This window comes from Rhinatrema bivittatum, chromosome 3 (assembly GCF_901001135.1).
Source record: "Rhinatrema bivittatum chromosome 3, aRhiBiv1.1, whole genome shotgun sequence".
NCBI lineage: Eukaryota > Metazoa > Chordata > Amphibia > Gymnophiona > Rhinatrematidae > Rhinatrema > Rhinatrema bivittatum.
This window is the reverse complement of record NC_042617.1, coordinates 408,713,370-408,719,805: the sequence shown is the minus strand read 5'-3', so window position 1 is coordinate 408,719,805 and position 6,436 is coordinate 408,713,370. Positions and strand designations below refer to the sequence as shown.

Here is a 6,436-nt window from a genome sequence, read left to right as displayed (position 1 = left end):
AGTTTTCTATTGCCACATCCATTGTTTTTATTTTTGCTAACATGCATTTTTTTAGCCAGTTCCACATATTTAATATATTTCAATATATGTTTATATCTACATTTCTATATTTATATTTTTTTAATATATTTTCAACACTGTACATGTTTCTAGCTCCATATTCCATAAATATTTTTTGTCTTGTGCCACAATAATTTCATTTTTATTTTCCACAGCTATGCATACAGTTGCTCCTTTTCCTACTGTCACATTCCTTATTCAATGGAAATTAACATTTACATTTCAAAACACTAGTTAGTATAATATATTTTGATACACACAAGATGTTCCGGTAATCAATTAATTTATTTTATACTCCTGAGATGGGTGAGCTTACCTGCCCATCCTAACCTTGTTGCATAAATTAATTACAACAATCTAATCATACTCTCACCACAGCCATACACCGCATCCTCTCTCTCATTTACATCAATTATGGTTGCATGGATCCTGTCTCAACCGGACCATAAATTTGGTGCGTTTTCCAAGTATCGCGAGACTGCAGTCAGTACGCTGTTTAACACTTATGCTTTTAAATGAGTCTTTTATTGTAACCTGATAATACCAGCTAATGAAAGCGCCGGAGTTAGCACCTTGATTTTTTGCATTATTAAGGTAAGCCCAGACGCTATTTGCTATGTGCGACTCCCTCTGATTACACTTTTCCTAATGTATTCTTCACACCACAGGACTCCTCTTTTTTCTTCTGGTCTGCAAATAGTTGGTCATACTATCATTGTATAGCAATGTGGCACCTGATATATGTGTTTTATTGTTGTATCTTGCAGACATATGTTAAAATTTAGAAAAAAGAATACTTTACAAATTAGATTGAGAAAATTACTTGAATGAATCATTCTAATTATGCACCCGCAGATAAGTTAAACAAAGACAAGAGAAGTGTAGAACTGCTTTGATCTACGCTCACAGGCCATCATATTGTAGTAACATTCTCACCTCTTTAAGCTCATATGCATTTGCATACAGTCTCTATGCTCTGGTAAACAGCATCTTCGTTCTTTGAACAGCGTGTATTTGAAATACATCCTTAAGCACTGTCAGCCAACTAAATTTATATGGAGAACACCAGAGGACGAGTGTCAGTTTTTTAATAGTAATAAGGGAAGAAGTGCATGGTATGTCCGGTGTACTCGGTATCATATGTTTAATGATACTAGCGGCACAAATTGCATTTATTTATATCTCCATATAGTGTAAGTTTACCACAAAAGAATATATTTTGATTTAACCTGCAGCAATCTTAATATAGTCTTTATTGTGTTTAAATATATTTAATATCAAACATAATTGTATTACAAACATATAAAGAGAGCATAGGCCTGGATTTATCAAAATGCACTAAATATTGCCTGTGATAGAAAAAGGGATGTGTTTTATGGTAATAGGCACTAATACTTATGTGAAGAGCTAAGTTACTGCAATAAGTTTTTCACTCTTTGAGATAAGTGCCAGAATGTGGCATTTTAGAGAGAAAGAGAGAGAGAGAGAGAAACTAGCCATAATGCCTATCTACTAGATAGGTATTTATATCCCTATGGGAGACCTACCTAGTAACTCGCGGTGAGGTTTAGGTATTAGTATAGGGGTTAGGGGCCAGTTTGATATTCAAAGTGAGATGTACGAAGAGAACAGTGCTCTCTTGTGAAGATTTGATGACCCTCGGAGTGAGGACACTCACCCATAGAAGAGATTTGTGCAATGTTCTCTCAACCTAGCTTGATGGACTCTCTACCTGATAACATCAAAGAGAACATTGCACAAATCTCAGCTTTGGGTGAGTGTCCTCACTCCGAGGGTCATCAAATCTTCACAAGAGAGCACTGTTCTGTTCATACATCTCACTTTGAATGTCAAACTGGGCATCATGGCTAGTTTCTCTCTCTCTCTCTCTCTCTCTCTCTCTCTCTCTCTCACTCACTCAACATTGCAGTTCAAGCCACAAGATAGGGCTTTGCAAAATGGTAAGCAAAAATGCCTTACAGCATTTTGATAAATGAGGGGGATAGTTTGTTAGCAGTATTCAATAAATTATCTGAGGCATAGAGACCGACAGATTTGAATAACCTCATAATGAACACAGATACAATTATCTTAAAAATTCCTTTAAATCAAAAGGTTAACATCTATATCGAAATTTTCAACTATTAAGGAAATACATTAAAACAAGTTAACTAGTGAACATTCAGTAAGACATTATTTATATCACACTTTTTATTTATCTTTTTATCACTTTTTATACTTTTTTCACTATTCATGAGTGGCACTATATAAAAAAAGCAGTAAGACTACGAAATATATTTTAAGCAATCTTTTTATATAAGGAAATATTTCTTTAATGAACTCATTGCATTGGGGGGTACTATTGACACCATGCCTTCAGACAATCATTGTAATGTAAAATAGGTACACCCCACTGACAAGGATTGACAGAAACTCCACTGTTCAGTTTTGAGAAAAAAGAACACTTCGCACAGGTATTTAAAAGAATTTCAATACATGGTCTGCATGTACATCATTTTTCGTTTACATATACTAGGAATCAGTGAGGGACAGCCTGTTCCATTCAGCCTGCCCAGTGAGTTCTTCTGCTCCTTCGTGCAGGTTACCCCATGCTTCTTTTGTGGGTGGTGACTGCCATTCCAGCAGGTTAAGGGTAGTCATATTTACATTCAAGACTGTTCAAAGCCATGACGGGGTTGACTGTTGGCGATGTTCTTGGAGTGAGCAGCCTTGGAGTGAGCAGCCTTCTTGGTAGATCAGACAAAGCAGCTTGTAATATGCTTTATTTATGGACCTTGCTTTTTGCTACAATCTGCAGATAACCATGCTGGGGGTGGTAGGGTAATCCATTTGTTGCTAGCCAATTACCTTATTAATATCTCTGTGCAGTTCTTATGAGTGTTGATCCATCTGCATTCTACATATGTGATTGAAAGGACATATTCTGCTGGCATGTAGTTTCTGTATAGGATACAGCAGCTTGGCTTATTTTGTTTTCCTAACAGGAGGTATACTGGTACTTTTGAACTTGGTGTCATATTTGTAGTGTTGTCTTTTCAAAGGTAGGGTTGCTACTGCTTGAGTGCTGGCATTTAGTACTGTTTTCATATAGGAGGTTTATTTATTTAAAATATTTCTAGGCTGCTTGTAGCAAACATATTGTACTAACCATATTCCAATATAAACATAAATACATCATAATAGGTTTACTATATTATCATTGCTGTTCAGTTTACTCATGGCTTTCAGAGGACCAAGCACACATCAAATGTACTTTATAATGGGCCTAATAACAAATGTATTTTTTGCAGAGCTTTCTGGATGGCACCAATGCAGTACATGTAAAAATAATATACATGTTGCTGTGATATTTTTGCCTTGGAAGACATGAATATCTTTTTTCATGTACAATCTGTAATAAATGCAGTTTTTAATTGTGTATGGTGAGGGCTAGTGTGTAAAGTTTGCCTAGTGCACCTGATATCCTTGCACCAACCTGGAGAGAGTGTGCCACACACTGATCCCCCCCCCCCCCCCCACACTATGTTGCGTGTGCCAGCCGCGGCAGGCCCGCAGCCAGGCCCTCTTAACCCCATTTGCCTGCTCCAGTGCCTAATTCAGCTTCTCTTGCGGCTGTGGACACCACCTACAACCTCGGGCCACTCCCCATGCTCCCAGCTCTGCAGCGGATGTCTCAGCTCCGCGGCAGGCCTCCCTGCGTGATCCACAGGGAGACACCACCGTCTCGCACCGCGCCCTTCCCTAGGCACGCGCACAGTTTCCCTTTAAAGGGGCCGTGGCAGGAATCCAACCTGCGGCCCAGGATGATGATGTTATTGGGTTCTAGTACTTAAGGCCGAAATGAGGTGCTGGATTTAGTGGGGGAGATATGGCAAAGGAGCAAAAGCCCTATTGAAATAGCCCCAGGAGTTGTAAAGGAGTTAAATAACTGCTTGACAGTCGATGCCACCTTTGCACACAGCACAGTGATAATTGAGGCCCCAGAAAAGGATCGATTACTTGCATGGTTACTGTTCCAGAATGGTGTACTAACTCTAGATGGGAGATGGACAGAGAAAGTGTTTGCTAGGCTGAAGAATGAGTCTAACCACCCTGTCCATTTGCAGGCATTACTGTTACACTTTATTAATAAGTGAACAAATTGTGAAAAAACACTTTTTGCATTCATGCCTTCTGCTCATCTATGAGGATTTAACACCTACTTTTATTATATAAGTGGCTTTTATGCTTGTATGTGGTTTTTGTACCATTATACCATTATGGAGGCCATAGTAACAGATAGTGCTCACTCAACTTTGTCATCGTATTTTTCCCTATAGATCAAAGACCTGAAGAAGAAGACCCAGTGGTTGCAACCTGCACAAGAGGAGGTTGATGGACTGACTGCGGGTTTATTGAGATGGTTCTGGAGGTAAGTTATTTCTCTAGCTATCAAGGCCATATTCACATGGTCTGTATAGGTTCTGTTTCCATCAGCACACACACTATGGGCCTACTGCTCTGCATGACCTTGCCTCTGTTTTCAGCATCCAAAAATCCTCATTCATTCATACTTATATTGAGAAAGTTCTCTGGGTCACAGGCAGCACTGTCATGAGGTGTTCATTGAAAGATATGCTCTGGCCTAGCTGATAGCTCTTCAGGCTCTTCACAACTACTCTAATATTCCTTCACATGCTAACTATAAGGGCCCTATTCAACACAACTACGTACAGCCTCATGGCCTTAGATGTATTTCTATGTAGACCACCTCCCATTGTATCAAACCCTGTCACTGAGTCTAACACACAGCCCATTATACATGCAAGGCAGCATCAACCAACATCCAGCTGAAATGTGTATTCACTTTGGCGTGTCTCTCCCTCTCCAAAGTCAAAGGATCTTTCTGTGGTGAGATACCACAGATAGGATGTCAAAGCCCCATAGCAATGACATTTTTCCTTGCCCTACATCTCTCCAACTAAAGGAATATCCTCTAACAGAATGGGAGCACATGACATGACACCTTTGCTGTTCTCGTTACAGATGACAACAACTCGTTGCCAGAGCAGCAGCAGCAGGAAGAAAAAGGAGCAAGAAGAGCAGCAGGAAGTGAAGGAGGAGCAGGAGCGGTCTGGTAATGAGGTTCCAACCCCAGGCCGTGCCAATGCAGCTGCCACTGCTGGAGAGGAACAGGATGTTCCTCACCTATCCCACCCACCATTAGGAGAAACAGCAGCAGTTGCAGTCCTCCACCTCCAGGTGGCACACCCCAGGCCACTATAGCCTCAGCACTCCCTCCCAATCCCAGTAGGGTCTCCTTAAGTTTTGGAGCAGGGAAGTAGGGATGCTGGTATACAGACTGGCCTGCCATTGTTGGCCGAGGGAGGCTTACATCACTCTCTTTCTCCACCACCACCATCATCTGCTGCCCCAGCTGCAGAACCAGGCTCATTGTCTAGAGCACCTGCTCCAGGCGATGAGCCTTTGTGTCTCAGTACCTGTTTGGCAAAGGCATACAGATGATGGTGGGTGAGCTGAGGGCAATGTGAGTAGCACTTGGCAGTCTGGCTTCTATATCAGAGCACCAGGCTCAGACATTACAGTGCCACACTGAGGCACTCCAGGTCATAGTGTGGAGCCTGTTAATGTACCAACCAGACACCTAAGTCTGCTGTCCCTGACTACCCTACTGCCCGGTCCTTTTTTATGTTATTGTAAATAGTTTTGGTCCATGTTTGTCGTCCCCCCCCCCTATCCTTTTTATTTTGAGATTTGTAAATATTTCTTTTAATCATTTTTTAAGTAAAATTGTTTAATTGTCTCAACTTTGTGTGTGTGTCCTTTATTTTTTCAGTTCTCTTTGGGGCCAGACTGGCTTAAACTCTTTTTCACAAGTTTCTTTCTCCAGGGTGTGGATTATTTTACTGATGGGGTGGGGGGGGGGGGGGGGGGAGAATGTAGCTTCCAAAACCCTAGGTGGAGTACTTGTCCCTGGTGAAAAGAAAAGAATAGATGCCTGTAGTCTAAAATTAATCCTTTATTGAAGTGGAGACACAAGGGTAGCCCGACTCTGGCCGAGTTTCGCCGTCACAAAACGGCTGCCTCAGGGGCTAAAACATAAATAAAAAACTTTAAGAATAAAAATTTACATTACTAACAGTAATATCATATATGAATATCTAACATGAATGTCTAAAATATTGTAACCACTTATAATATAAATACAGAGAGTAAAAAAAATAAATAAGTGAATAAACAAAAAACTCAACGTGACATGACATATAAAGGACTCAAGGCAACATGTAGAATATATAAATTGTACGAAAACTAGCATATTTTAAAGTTACCTAAAATAAAAACAAACTTAGTGGAT

The 6,436-nt window shown here is 40.2% G+C and overlaps 1 long non-coding RNA gene across 1 annotated transcript; it reads left to right on the top strand.

Moving 5' to 3' along the window:
* The first annotated feature begins 550 nt into the window (after positions 1-550).
* Positions 551-5,798, top strand: LOC115088803. Its single transcript, XR_003855895.1, has 3 exons — positions 551-654; positions 4,401-4,492; positions 5,107-5,798. It is a non-coding gene; the product is annotated as an uncharacterized LOC115088803 (long non-coding RNA).
* Positions 5,799-6,436: the final 638 nt, after the last annotated feature.